General features: G+C 31.8%; 1 protein-coding gene and 2 long non-coding RNA genes across 4 annotated transcripts in view; 1 reads left to right on the forward strand and 2 right to left on the reverse strand.

The window, feature by feature from the left end:
• Positions 1–15,061, reverse strand: part of LOC127710157 (uncharacterized) — a 460,084-nt gene that overhangs the window by 41,398 nt on the left and 403,625 nt on the right. The gene's annotated exons all lie outside the window — the stretch shown is intronic.
• The window catches only part of LOC127709794 (uncharacterized), an 86,384-nt gene that overhangs the window by 6,492 nt on the left and 64,831 nt on the right, over positions 1–15,061 (forward strand). The gene's annotated exons all lie outside the window — the stretch shown is intronic.
• LOC127710165 (uncharacterized) lies at positions 1,016–5,831 on the reverse strand. Its single transcript, XR_007986018.1, has 2 exons — positions 5,740–5,831; positions 1,016–2,540 (listed from the first exon to the last, which is right to left on the reverse strand). It is a non-coding gene; the product is annotated as an uncharacterized LOC127710165 (long non-coding RNA).

Consider the following 15,061-nt stretch of genomic DNA (forward strand, 5'->3'; position numbering starts at 1 on the left):
TTCTAGGGATTTTGTACCCAAGGAATAATTACCTAGATATAAGAAGATGTGGTATGAGTGCCAATGAGACAACTCTCCATCCAAGTCACAATTTGTAAAAGTAAACCATTATAGGTCAAAGTACGGCCTTCAACACGGAGCCTTGGCTCACACCGAACAGCAAGCTATAAAGGGCCCCAAAAAATGACTAGTGTAAAACCATTCAAACAGGAAAACCAACGGTCTAATCTATATAAAAAACGAGAAACACTTATGAACCACATCAACAAAGACAACCACTGAACATCAGGTTCCTGACTTAGGACAGGTGCAAACAAATGCAGCGGGTTTAAACGTTTTAATAGGCGCCAACTTTCTAAGCTGTATTTAGAAAAACCTTTCGGAATTACTGGTCCTCAATGATTTCAACTTCGTACTTTATTTGGCCTTTTGATATATTTATTCTTATTCGCGCGTAACTGATGAGTCTTTTGTAGACGACACGAGCGTCTGGCGTACCAAATAATAAGCCTGGTATATATGATGAGTTCATTGGTACAGCTTACTTGTTCTTACATTTCTGCAAGAAATATTTTTATAAAATTTCAAGTATCGTATGCTAAATTGTTACACGCGTTATAGTAAATATTATTCTTTTTTATTGGTGTTCTTTGTCTTGCGCTTTTCTACAAGGTGTTCAACGATAAACCAGTGAAATCTCTCCTTGCAGAGTGAACACATCTATGTAAAAGGCGGATGATACCAAAGGAACATTTAAAACTAATAAGATGAAGATAAACCGACAACACATGGCAAAAAAAAACCAAAAACGGAGAAAAGACATGTACATTACCACTTATTATTCATTGACGATTTTCTTGAATGATATGTAGTTTCTTTAAACAGCATTAAAGTCAAATTATCTCACATGTACAAATGCAGGTTATGTAATCGATTAGAAATATCTAGTTTTCGAAATTTTCCTCTTATCAATAAAAGAAGAAAATGTTACTGTTTGGTGTACAGAAATAAAGTGTACTGAAACAATATTTACTAATTCAACACAATGCCAAACATATGATAAAAATCCAACAATTAATAGTGTATGCACGCAATTGGCTTTTAAATAAATCATGTCATGAAAAATGCACTCTGTATGCATGAGTTCCTAACCCTTCTGGTACCTCTGTAATATTTCAACACGCATTTGTCATCTCATTATACATCACACATTCTTCATGATGTCTGTATAATTGACCATTTATCATTTGTACGTAAGGTCACATCCACCTGAAGCTATTTTCATATTTTCAAAAGATATTTCTTTGTACAAATTATGTTTGGAAACACTCATTCTAACTAGAACTAGAACAAAATACAGCCATCATTTCGTTTATTTCCCATCACAAATCGTTCAAACCGATTGACACTGATAAAGATGAAACAACAAAACAACCCTTTCTCAAACTCGCATTTGCCAACAAAGGTTTTTTGCCACCAATTTAGGCAATATCCTTCATCACAACTCTAAAGATCGGTCAGTTAAAATCATCTCTTATACCTATACCTCACATGTTGCGACTAAAATTACTAATAAAAACTACAAACATGTGTTGCAGGATCCCAATATTGATGAGAGCATTCTTAACCTTCTGATTGCACCTGTGCAAATCCCGTATTCATATTCAATCTTACTGACCACGTTATAACTGTTGATCTTAATATTGTCAACAACACTTGACTACGAAAAGTGTTCATTATAGAGCCGAAATAGCGCGAGTCCAAATCCATATTCTTGAACTAACTGCCTTAATTCAGTCGGGAAAAGTATCTACGTCTTCCTTCTGATACATATTTTTAATGGATCTATGAACACTCATGCTACCTCTATTTTCAGTGGCCCCGATGTTGCTATTTACCTCCATTACAAATACGGTGGTGTCCCCGCAGACATGTCCTTATGCATAATGTTTATATAATGCAATTCTGTATCTATATCTGTAGAGGTACGTTGCAGAATATCTAGGGTTATATTGAACCTAGTTGTAGAGCGCAATAAGTAATGGTCATTACACAAGTGCCGCTTTGAATCCTTCTGATGTTTTGTCATGAATAAATTATGTTGTCTTCTTAATTGTTTCAGTGAGTAGCTGTTCTGATGCATTCTAATATTTGGTGGATGATTGTTGGTTTTTTTTACTGTTAATTGTTATACAGGGATTGTCTTTCAACAATGTTCATTGATATAAAGTAATAAATTTGTTTGGGTCTGACTTGGCGTCTTCCTTGCTTTAGTATTATGTGGTCGGGGTCTGATTCTTCAGCACATGTTTACTCTTAGTCGTCAAAAGTTTGAAGTCCGGGGTATGTATTGGTGTTATCTCCTCTCGGAAGTGTCCGCTGAGTTGTTAGAATTGGTTGGATTTCTTGTTCATTGTCATGATATAGAATTTTTGCATTGATTCTAATTTCCAAGTTTTTGATCCATTCGTTTCAAGATATGTTGGAGAGTGTTATGGCCTTTCTGGCTCTTTATTTTTCAATTGTGTCAGCTACATTTACTGAAAATTTCCAAATTAGTAATTAGTTCATGTATAAATATGAACACTACAAACTATTTGCATAATTCAAAAATAAATTAAACTTCAGGCGATTGCTTTCATTTTATTTTCCTTGACATGCATAATAAAATGTTTGCATTTTTAACGATGATCATACATCTCTTTTTTTTCTTGATATTAAAAAAACGAGATGTCTTTTGAACAAGTGCTTTACACTTCTTTCCACAAGAAGTTGTTTCTTGCCTTTTTTTTTTTTAACTATTATTCAATTATTCAACGTCTATATGTTTAGAATTATACTACAGTAACTTATTGCAGAGATCAGGAATGCATATTTAATTAACTTGTTAGACTAACATTCTTTTGCGTACATCTTCAAATGATATATTAATAAAAAAATATCTAAAGCCAACTCTTCTTAATCCCTTCGTACTATGTCTTCGTGAACATCATTATGTGGTGCGCTATATAAGACCGATTTTTCTTTCAAATTTATCAAGCGATTTAGAAGGTGCTATTATAAACAGATCGACGGAAAGACATGGAGACAAATGGAAAGACAAAACAACAAAACGAGAGCTTGATTTATATAGCAAACTTTGACTTTCTACAATATATTTAACGTAAATGCAGTAACATGCCGTAGAAAAAATAATATACAGCTTGCATCCGAGTTTTGTTATAAATCCAATCAAAACTCTGAGTTTTAAAGATTTCTTTTTTTTAAGTTCTCAATCCACTCCCTGATTTAATATATTCTTCAGTTTCGAAAATTTGTATACCAGGATATGTGTTGTGATTAACGAGCGTATGTAAATTGTATCCTGGAAAACAGAAAGATGTGTGAAACTAAACAAACACACAGAAACATCAATATGGGGTTTAATCTAGTTCGTAGCACTGATAAATTAAAGTTCAGTTAAGTTCTTGCATACACGTACACAAAATGTTAGTCATATAAGGTTCTTTTCATATAAATACAAAATCAGCATGCGCTCGAACACATATGTCATCGACTTCTTGATCAATGTTTGAAGGTGAGATTACTGCATCCTGTTTTATAAGGTTAACATGATTCTTTACCACTTTATCATGCAATGATTGCAAAATTATTCTTTTTGACTGGCATACGTGCGTTTATCCTAGAGCTTAGACGTTGATTTCACGGAAATTGCACTGTACGGCTATTTGTGTAATATACATGCACTGTACTGCTTATCGTGGAATAAACAGACATCAACTGATGCACAATTTAGTCACGCGTTATTTCAGTGCATTACTTTTCCTAACTTGGAGTATTTTGAAAAATGATACTCTATCACATTTAAATGAGTCACCATTTTGAAGGAGATAAGCGAAATATTTTTTTTTTCAATTATTATATTCTATCAGAATATCCTTTTTCAAAAACAATAAAGAAGTAATTGTAGATATGTCACAACTGTTTTATTTTTCAAGTATATTATATTTGCACGTAGTCTGTACGCTGTTGTTTTTACTTGTTTTCTTTCATATTTCCTAAGGAAGTGCCTAATGAAAATTAAAGTGCTATAAATATACAGTAAAAACTTCAAAATTCCAACGAATTAATTTGTAAAACTATATGTATGGTGACAAAATGCGATTGAAACATTAACCCGAATAAAAACTCATGTCCTACTGAAAAGGTTAGTTACACAGTTCCTGCTCTACTTGCGACACCCGTCATGTAGCTCATAATAGGTAAACATCATATATAGTACGTTATATATAGCTTGGAACACGCATAACAGTTCTATAGGTTTTGCATCTGTGATTTGGTACTATAGTCTAGTCTAGAATGAGAATGAAGACTTCTCGTATTAGCTAGTGTAAAAACAGTTCTGTGATTTGGTACTATAGTCTAGTCTAGAATGAGAATGAAGACTTCTCGTATTAGCTATGTGTAAAAACAGTTCTGTGATTTGGTACTATAGTCTAGTCTAGAATGAGAATGAAGACTTCTCGTATTTGCTAGTGTAAAAACAGTTCTGTGATTTGGTACTATAGTCTAGTCTAGAATGAGAATGAAGACTTCTCGTATTTGCTAGTGTAAAAACAGTTCTGTGATTTGGTACTATAGTCTAGTCTAGAATGAGAATGAAGACTTCTCGTACTTGCTAGTGTAAAAACAGTTCTGTGATTTGGTACTATAGTCTAGTCTAGAATGAGAATGATTGTTTAAAGAGGCAACACAAGAAATAAGAATGCTGCAATAATACATAATAAAAAAAATCACAAGATCACAGGAATTATCAAAAAAACAACACAACACAACACAGCATACAAATCACCATCAACCGAATCCTTTAACAAATAGACATACAAAAATCATCGAAGAAACACATGGCCAAGTTATTCAGACTTGTTGTAGGCATAAAACTTTGTGTGTTTAACAGTTGTACGTTCACTTCATATCCGATATTGACCATATCTTGTAAAATAGAGCATGCAATAACAAATCTCCAAAGTCAAGCTCTCACAGGAAAACCACTTACTTATACAAATAAATAACTGATGGAACATAGATACTATAGGAATGAAGTTTTAAAATGGGCTCGATACTACAGGGAGCTAGCATAGGTAATCACAGCAGTCGTTTGAAAACTGCCGTACAAAAAAATCAAACGAATCAGAAACAACACTCCTAACACGTGTCATAAAGTCTCATAAGTATTTTTGAAATCGGCAGTATGTGTGAGAGGCCAGTTAGTATTTAAAATCGACATTTTGAAATCAGCTAATAAATCAAGCCGATAGCCCTTAATGCTTTTGAATGATGAGAGACCTATACACAATTTAAATCTATTATTTTCAATGCCTCCGTTCTATTTGCAACATTTCTAATCAGTGAGAAATGTATGTACTGTCTTATGAATTAACAAACGTATCTCGTATAATATTATCTATGATAGTTATTAACAATTGTATCTCGTATATTATCTAAAAAAAAGCGGGATGGGATATTCCATAATTTGCGAAAGAAAAGGGTGAGACTTAAAAGAAACATTGATTTTATCTACATATATTCACCACAGTTTTACAAAGATAATAATGGTTGTGATATAGTGTAACATTACCAAAATAGAAGTAAGTACATGTTATGCATCTTTGTTTATATATACAAATCTATAGATTAAATCTGTGATTATAGTAATTACTAGCATCGTACATAACTTACGAAATACGAAATGGTTGACACATCGATTATTAGATACGTGTTTTTTTTTTTGGTAAAACCGGTGTCTTTGTGTATTGATCTTCTATTCGCTGTCTGTGTATAAATTCAAAAGATTTAAGTGATCCAACCAAAATACAGATTACATAACGGTTAAGACGATAACATTGTTTACATTTCTCCAGATTGATTACAAGTACAGTTGGAGTATTTCAGTACGAAGGTAAGATTTTTGCGATAACTGATTAGAAAAGCACGTGTCAGTTTAAAATAGTTAAATGAAATATTTCTCTTTATTTTTTATATATATTTTTTTCATTGATGTTGAAGCATGTTGGAATCTTGTCGGGATATTCACCTGTGTACTTCATAAGACCAGAATTCATCGGACTTTTTATAAGACTGATTAAATATGGGTTAGGCTTTGACAAATAGATGAGTATTAGTCTCCGGTTTCAGTGACACCAGGTATTGGGGAATTTCGACCTTAAGAAAAAAACCTAAAGGATTGGAACATTGCAAACTTATTGTCGGGTCTAAAGTCTGTTGAATTCTAGCCTATTCCCCAGAGGAAATATATATTTTTTTGTTCTATCATATATATAATCGCAATTCTATCTATGGTTCTATCAAATGTTTTGTTATGATATCAATACACCGGCGTAAATGGTTTCACTAAAGTCATGGCACAACTTTATATCTCGTTACATTTAAATCACAAGTATGTACTCAGTCAAGAGGTCATTGTTAAGCTTTTGAAAAAAGCATTCAAATAGGATATATCGTCCGTAAGAAGAATATCAGCTGTATTTTGGGGTCATTGAGATTCGACGAGAACAGCAATGCAAGTACTCTATACATTCGCAATTACTTTCACGTTTCGTTACAATCTGCAGGTGAATGAGAATGTCGTTAGAGTGGTACAAGTAATTTTCATTGGTTCCGATCCAGCCGATAAATTAGACATACTCCCTTAATAACAAATTATTTTTTCTTTACATAATTTCTTACGGTAGATATTTAGTCATCATCAATGAAAATGAAATCGTACAAATTGCATATCAATTCTTGGTAAATGATCTTGTTAACAAAAATACAAATCAAAGAACAATAAACAAATAAGTTAAAACATAAAGGTCCTTTCATTTCACCTAAAATGTGGAATAAATATAAAAATTGGGATTCAAGCCCACACTTTGAAGACACTGTAGGAACGAGACAAGTTATAGGCAACACAAATAGACAGAATCAAACAATGACTACTTAAACTAAAACTTCAAGGACAGTGAAGGAACGAGACAAGACATAGGCAACACAAATAAACAAACTACAAACAATGAACACTGAAAAAGCGTTGGGGACAATACAGGAACGAGACAAGTAATACGCAACACAAGTATACAAAATACAAACTATGAACACTAAAAACTAACTTTTGGGACAATATAAAAATAAGAAGATGTTAGATTGCAAATGAGACAACTCTCCACAAGAGACCAAATGACATAGAAATTAACAACTAGCATGAACGAGGCAAGCAACTGACAACACAAATAAACAAAATACAAATAGTGAACACTTAAAACTAAAACTTTTGGGACAGTGTACGAAAGAGACAAGTTATAGGCAACATAAGTAAACAAAATACAAACTATGAACGATTTGGGGACAATGCAGGAACGCGGCATGCCATAGGCAACATAAGTAAACAAAATAAAAACAATGAACACTTAAAAATAAAGTTTAAGGATTCATGCAAGAACGAGACAAGTCATAGGCAAGACATTTTAACAAACTACAAACAATGAACACTTTAGATTAAAGCTTTGGGACTCTGCAGAAACGAGATAAGTCATAGACAACACAATTTAACAAAATACAAACAATGAACACTCAAAACTAAAGCTTTGAAGACAATGCAAGAACGAGACAAATCGTAGGGATCACAAGTAAACAAAATACAAACAACGGACACTTAAAATTAAACCTTTGGCAACAATGCAGGAACGAGACAAGTTATAGGCAACACAAGTTAACAAAATAATAAAAGAACAGAGTTCCAATGTCCCCGCGTTGCACATATTTTATCTGTCCAAGGTACATGGACCCATTGATTTCGACTATTTACATCTCGAGCTATTGAGGCACAAGATTTCAAATATACCTGTATGCCACGTCAGTGTAATCTTTATTAGTCCCCTACCGACAAAATCGAAGGGGACTATAGGTTTCCACTCCGTCTGTCTGTTTGTCAGTCTGTCTGTCTGTCTGTCCATCCGTCAGTCCGACAAATCAGTTTTCCATACTTTTTTCTTCGTGCTTGAGGATATTGATTTGCTATTTGGTATATAGTTTTACCATGACAAGTTACAGATCAAATTTGAATTTTGTTCCGGTCTGATGATTTCCTGCAGAGTTATGGTCCTTGGGCTTAAAAAATCATCAAATAATCAGTTTTCCGCACTTTTTTTTTGTTATACTTGAAGATATTAATTTGCTATTTGTTATATAGTTTTACTATGACAATTTACAGATCAAGTTCAAATTTAGTTTGGTTCAGGTGATTAGTTCGTTGCAAATTTATGGTCCTTCGTTAATTTCGAAACGATTCAGTGAAGCTTTTTGTTCTATTGACATCATATTCATTGGCTTTAACTATAATTTTTATCAAAAATTTAACACAATCCATGAAAACATAGTGCGGTCGAAGCCCAATACATTTCCAATACCTCAGTTTTGGAATTTTTCACAGGACATTTATTTTCTAAAAATGTTTTAAACAGGTCGGATATACATAATAAAGCTGTATTAATTCTATTCAAATACACATGCCACATCTAATTTTTGATTGCTTGTTCAAACTTGACACGAAAGAATAATGATTCCCCAAAAGATATCAACATCTATATGGCTATATTGTTTTAATGTAAATATCATTTTTGAAAATAGATAATTTTAAGGGCTTTGTATATTATTTCATTGATAACAATTAATGCCGTTTGTGTTGTCATTTTTAAAGTTCTTTGGCGAATAATTTTCAGTTCTTATGTACTTACGCTTTTTGTGATATTTTTGTTTAATTTCGTACCTAAAACTTTAGGCGCGTGTAGTTCTTGTTCTATTTAGAAAGTGGTGTATTATTCTATGTATTCACGTAGTGTGCAAACTTTTTCCTTCAATATAAATTCATTTGAAAATAGATTTGATAAAACCTATAAACATATTGTGTAAAGGGTGTCTTCTGGCTATTCCTACATTTTTTTATTTTCATATTCTGTCTATTACAAGACCAATTCAAACAGTACTGGAATACACAATTACAAGAGTCCACAAAAGCAGTTAATTACAGAATTTTTAAGTTAGAATTAAATTTTGAAAAATATTTTGGATCTGCACGAAAGTAGAATAATGTTAATATGATAGAACCACAAACCACAGACTCCCAATAGAAACAAAGAGGTGGAATAATGTTGATAAAAATGATAGAAAATGTCATCTTTGTAATCTTGGTAATCTTGGTAGCATTTGTATGCCACGCCTGAACCACTTTTATAGATAATCCTAGATTATCTCAGATAAACTAGGATTATCTCAGATAAACTAGGATTATATCACTATTTTACATTAAGCTCAGATAAACCGAGATTACCTCGATTTTTTTTTTCAGATAATCCCGGTTTATCTCAGAATTTTAAGATAAACCGGGATTTTCTCAGCTTAATGCATATTTGAGATAATTCATTATATTCCTCACAAAATTAGATAAATAATTAACTGTAGAAAATCCGGGATTATCTGAAAATTCTGAGATAATCCGGGATTATCTGAGAATTTTGAGAAAATTGATTAAATGAAAAAAAGGAGCCAATAGAAAGCCACGACACATTGGAGGAAAATTTCATGGTCATAAGGGATAAGAAATAGATACAATGGTGCATCTATACAGATAGAGAAGAATGAAAGATTACGCTCTTAGGGGAAAGTTTTAGAAGTTTTAAATTTCCAAATTTGATAAAAATAACAATTGATTTATTCAGGATGTGCAAGTATGACAAGTGTATTGATAATAATGAAGATCAGAGGGATCTAGAAGTTAGAAGTTTGTCTTGAGAGGTTTTTTTAAGAGAATTTGAATGTTAAATCCGTATTTGTCTTTATGAAGATAGTGAAATATGTTACATAAATCTGGCATCCGCACAATTTAACTAGGACAAATAACTAAAATGTTGAAATAAGTTTAGCAAAGTTGAAATACACCATTTCGAAGTACTAATGAGTTTCCTTTTAAAAAGTTATAATCTTTAAAAAAAAAAAAATATCACGCGCCGTTTTTCTTTCCTTAATTTTCTCTATTAAAAGAGTGAAATATGGTGCAGGAATTTATCATTCATTTTATTGCAAGGTGTTAAATTTTAGTACTAACTTGGTAAGTTGAATTTGAGACGAATTTCATTATCTGCTAGAATGTCCATTTTCTTTTTACGACAGTAGAAAACTTTACTCGAAAAATACTATTTGGCTCGTGAAAATACATTAAAGTTTAGAAAATTGATGAGCAAATTAAACAAAAAGTCAGAGCTAAAAAGATTATGCAAGTTCATAAAGTGTGTAAACAAACGTGGGTCCTCCTGGCTAAATTGTACATTATTTTGAAACCACTGTATTGTAGATAAATATGTGATCCGGGTCTGAGCAAATCTCCACTATCATTTGAAGCCATTTTATTGTCTTCTTTTGATGTGTCGCACGAATATTTTAAACAGATGCAATATAATAGCTGATCTTTTCATAAAAATAATCCTAATTTTGAAATGAATAAAAATTCCTACCTTGAAAATTGTATGTACAGATGAATAATAGCGTCTTAACATTTCTTCAATGAGAATGAAATAAACATTAAACATATGTTGTGTATTACATGTATACCTTTATTCTCGTAAACCAAAGTACAATGGTATAGAAACAGAAACAAATAAATTAACATACATAGTAGAAATTTAAATACAAAAAATATTCGAAGCGCAAAACATTTGAAAGCCGTGAATTTTTAAATAGAAAGAAATGTTAGGAAATGTATAATTATGACTGAAAATGACCTTGACCTAAAGGACCAACTATCTCTAAGTACGTGCATATCTTTTAAAGTGGTGTCTTTGAAAAAGTAATACATTTTTATAGAAATCTCTTAAAGTTTTCGTTTGCTGTTAGTCTATTATGAGGTAAGATTTAGTTTTTTTTTTCTTCTAAGTTTTAAAATATTTTATATATAGATATAAGAAGATGTGGTATGAGTGCCAATGAGACAACTGTCCATCCAAGTCACAATTTGTAAAAGTAAACCATTATAGGTCAAAGTACGGCCCTCAACACGGAGCCTTGGCTTACACCGAACAGCAAGCTATAAAGGGCCCCAAAAATGACTAGTGTAAAACCGTTCAAACAGGAAAACCAACGGTCTAATCTATATAAAAAACGAGAAACGAGAAACACTTATGAACCACATCAACAAATGACAACCACTGAACAACATGTTCCTGACTTAGGACAGGTGCAAACAAATGCAGTGGGTTTAAACGTTTTAACAGGCGCCAACCTTCAGCCTAACCTGAAATAATAGTGTAACATCACAACATAGAAAGACACACTATAAAATATCAATTTAAATAGCTTAACTCAATCAAAAGACATATTAACAAAAACAAGTAAACATACACTGAACGAATAAATTTGATCTATGACTCAATGTAGATACAAAATTAATAAAAAAGGATGGTGAGATGTAAAACAATATCAGAAAGACAACTTTAACCTTGGACAAAATGCCGTTAAATAAAATAACGTACACAGGTAAATAAAAATATTTTTTTACAAAATAAATAATCTTTTGTTCATAGTACGAGAACAGAAGTGAAAATTTATCGTCATACTAAATACTTATCAAAGGTGGTATATATTAAAAATAGTGAGACGAGATATAACACAAAATAAGTAAACAATTAGTAACAAAACTGCATTACAAATTGTATCAACAGGTCAAATTAACACGAAAGTACGATTTGAGAGTACTCGCAGTTACTGAACGCTAGTTAAAAGCCAAAAACAATAATAAAAAATCATGCACCAGAGACTAAAATCATCTAAAACATATCCCAGGGATTTAGTGTTTTAACGTCATGGACAGTCAAAAAAGACATGACTTGGTATTTATATTATCTTTTATATACAATTGAAACACATTTTGTTTTGAAAAAAAACAAACTTTAATTTGTTTGAAGTTTTGTATGTTTAAAATATTATTTGGATACTTCATATGTAAATTGTAGAAATCATAATTAGATCATAAATATTGATCTCTTAACCAAAATAATATTTCTATAACAGCAAAAAACAACAAGAGTGCACACGCTGAAATGTCTCGCCTTCTTTACTAATCATTGATATTATGTTGATAGTCCTAAATATAAAGCTTTATTACAACTGTCACACAAACTTAACATTAACCAAGTAAACTAAACATTGACCAATGAACCATGAAAATGAGGTCAAGGTCAGATGAACCATGCTAGGCAGGCATGTACAGCTAACAATTCTTCCATACAACAAATATAGTTGACCTATTGCTTATAGTTTAAGTAAAACAGACCAAAACACAAAAACTTAACACTGAGCAATGAACCTTGAAAATGAGGTCAAGGTCAAATAAAACCTGCGTGACTGACATATAGATCATAAAATATTTCCATACACCAAATATAGTTGAACTATTGCATATAGTATTAGAAAAAAAGACCAAAACTCAAAAACTTAACTTTGACCACTGAACCATGAAAATGAGGTCAAGGTCAGATGACACCTGCCAGCTAGACATGTACACCTTACAATCATTCCATACACCAAATATAGTAGACCTATTGCATACAGTATAAGAAAAACAGACCAAAACACAAAAACTTAACTATAACCACTGAACCATGAAAATGAGGTCAAGGTCAGATGACACCTGCCAGTTGGACATGTACACCTTACAGTCCTTCCATACACCGAATATACTAGACCTATTGCTTACAGTATCTGAGATATGGACTTGACCACCAAAACTTAACCTTGTTCACTGATCCATGAAATGAGGTCGAGGTCAAGTGAAAACTGTCTGACGGGCATGAGGACCTTGCAAGGTACGCACATACCAAATATAGTTATCCTATTACTTATAATAAGAGAGAATTTAACATTACAAAAAATATTAACTTTTTTTTCAAGTAGTCACTGAACCATGAAAATGAGGTCAAGGACATTGGACATGTGACGGCAGAAACTTCGTAACATGAGGCATCCATATACAAAGTATGAAGCATCCAGACCTTCCACCTTCTAAAATATAAAGCTTTTAAGAAGTTAGCTAACGCCGCCGCCGCCGCCGGATCACGATCCCTATGTCGAGCTTTCTGCGACAAAAGTCGCAGGCTCGACAAAAACGACGAAAGCATGATACTACTGCAAATGAATTGATTGAAATTATAAATAAATTCGTTATGTTTCTTACCTAGAAAAAAAGTTTTTTTTTTTTTTTTAAATAATAATGATGTTTCCTGAATGTTTTGTAACTTCAAATTAATTGATTAAAATTATAAATTAAATTGTTATGTTTCTAAACTAAAAAAAAAGGTTTAATTTTTGAAAATAAATATTATGTTTCTTGAATGTTTTGTAACATTACAAATTCCTATTACAGACTTATATAACAATGTAAACTTTGTTATTATATCATGTATATAATTCAAAATAAATTCTTTTAATTATTATATTCATGATATAAACTAAATGTACATACTCCTTTCTGAAGTATCTGAATATAAAAAATTCCATATCAAAAATCATAACAATTACTTGTTTTAATCCCAATTGATGTTTATTACATCGGATGTGACCTTGAGAGGTCATTCCGGTGGTATGTTGCCGTAGAAATTGTTTTGCCGTTTGACTGTTAACCGCATACGTATTTCGTATAGTTACGCGGATATTATCGAGTGCAGAATAACATTCCTTATCGCTTGTTATATATTAATTTCATCAATAAATATGCATGAAAATAATTTTTAAGAACAAAGATAAATGATATGAAAATGTTTCGTCGTGAGAAATATATATATATCAATAACAAATCATGAATACCGAAAATTTGTGTTAACACATGTGGAAGAATATCTCGAGAACGTTTTGCAACAATAGCGGGAAAATATGAATGCCTACACAAATCCAATCTATTAGAAAAACGAATTATTACAGAAGAGTGTCCACGATGCACTTGCACTGCACTATCATTAGAATAGTAGAATATAATGATATATAAATGGATGAAAATTTGCCTGTAGAGTTATTAAGATGATCTGCTATATATATAACTGTTATACAAATATTAATATAATATATAACAACAAACCAGAGTATACTGATAACAAATGATTATATCACTACAATATAATAATAATTATTACGGTGAGGTTGAATTCCCTGTCATTTATTCATCATCTACACAAGAACTTGTCTCAGAAAAAAAGATATATCTATGTACCTTAACCCAACTTTCAGATATAGAGATATGATTTTTATCTGAGACATGTGCTTGTGACTATCTACCAGAACTTGCGGTCACCCGATGTTCAGTACTTCAGTGCTTTGATTTTATATACTATAAGGTGATGCTAGATACACTTAATTGACTTAACTTGCTTGATATCTGCTGATATTCACTTCTCTTTTACAGCTGTAACCCATTATTTGCTGTTGTAGGGGAAATGGTATAAGGTGTCAAGATAAATAAATTAAAATGTTAAATGCAATTGGCAGGTATTTCAAGATACTGTGTTATGTTATACGATTTTGCAAACGATATTTGCTATTAGGAATTCAACACACCTTATCTATAGATACTGTGTTGTGGCTCCGGGCAAATATTTAATAAAGAATATTTAACTTGCATTTACAAAGTAATAAGAGATAACTCTTTCATGCTGGCACACTTTCTTTATCAAACTCATAATAGATTGATGAACATGTCAATTAAAATTTTACTTTATATCCAATAGCTCTAAATTTTTTTGAGAATATTCTTTAATACTATTACGTTTAAAAAATCAAATAATCTCAAAGCTGCAAATTTTCAGTTAAGTGGTTGTTGCATTAAACCCTCGAAATCTTTGTAAATAGATGTATATTCCTGTACATATTGTGCAATCTCTCTGTACCTATGTATCTGCGGGCACAGGACGTTTGCGCTTTTTTACCTGTAACACGATAGGACATTTGCGCTCCCAACACTATGGAC

The sequence above is a fragment of the Mytilus californianus genome, unplaced genomic scaffold (genome assembly GCF_021869535.1).
Source record: "Mytilus californianus isolate M0D057914Y unplaced genomic scaffold, xbMytCali1.0.p SCAF_1, whole genome shotgun sequence".
NCBI lineage: Eukaryota > Metazoa > Mollusca > Bivalvia > Mytilida > Mytilidae > Mytilus > Mytilus californianus.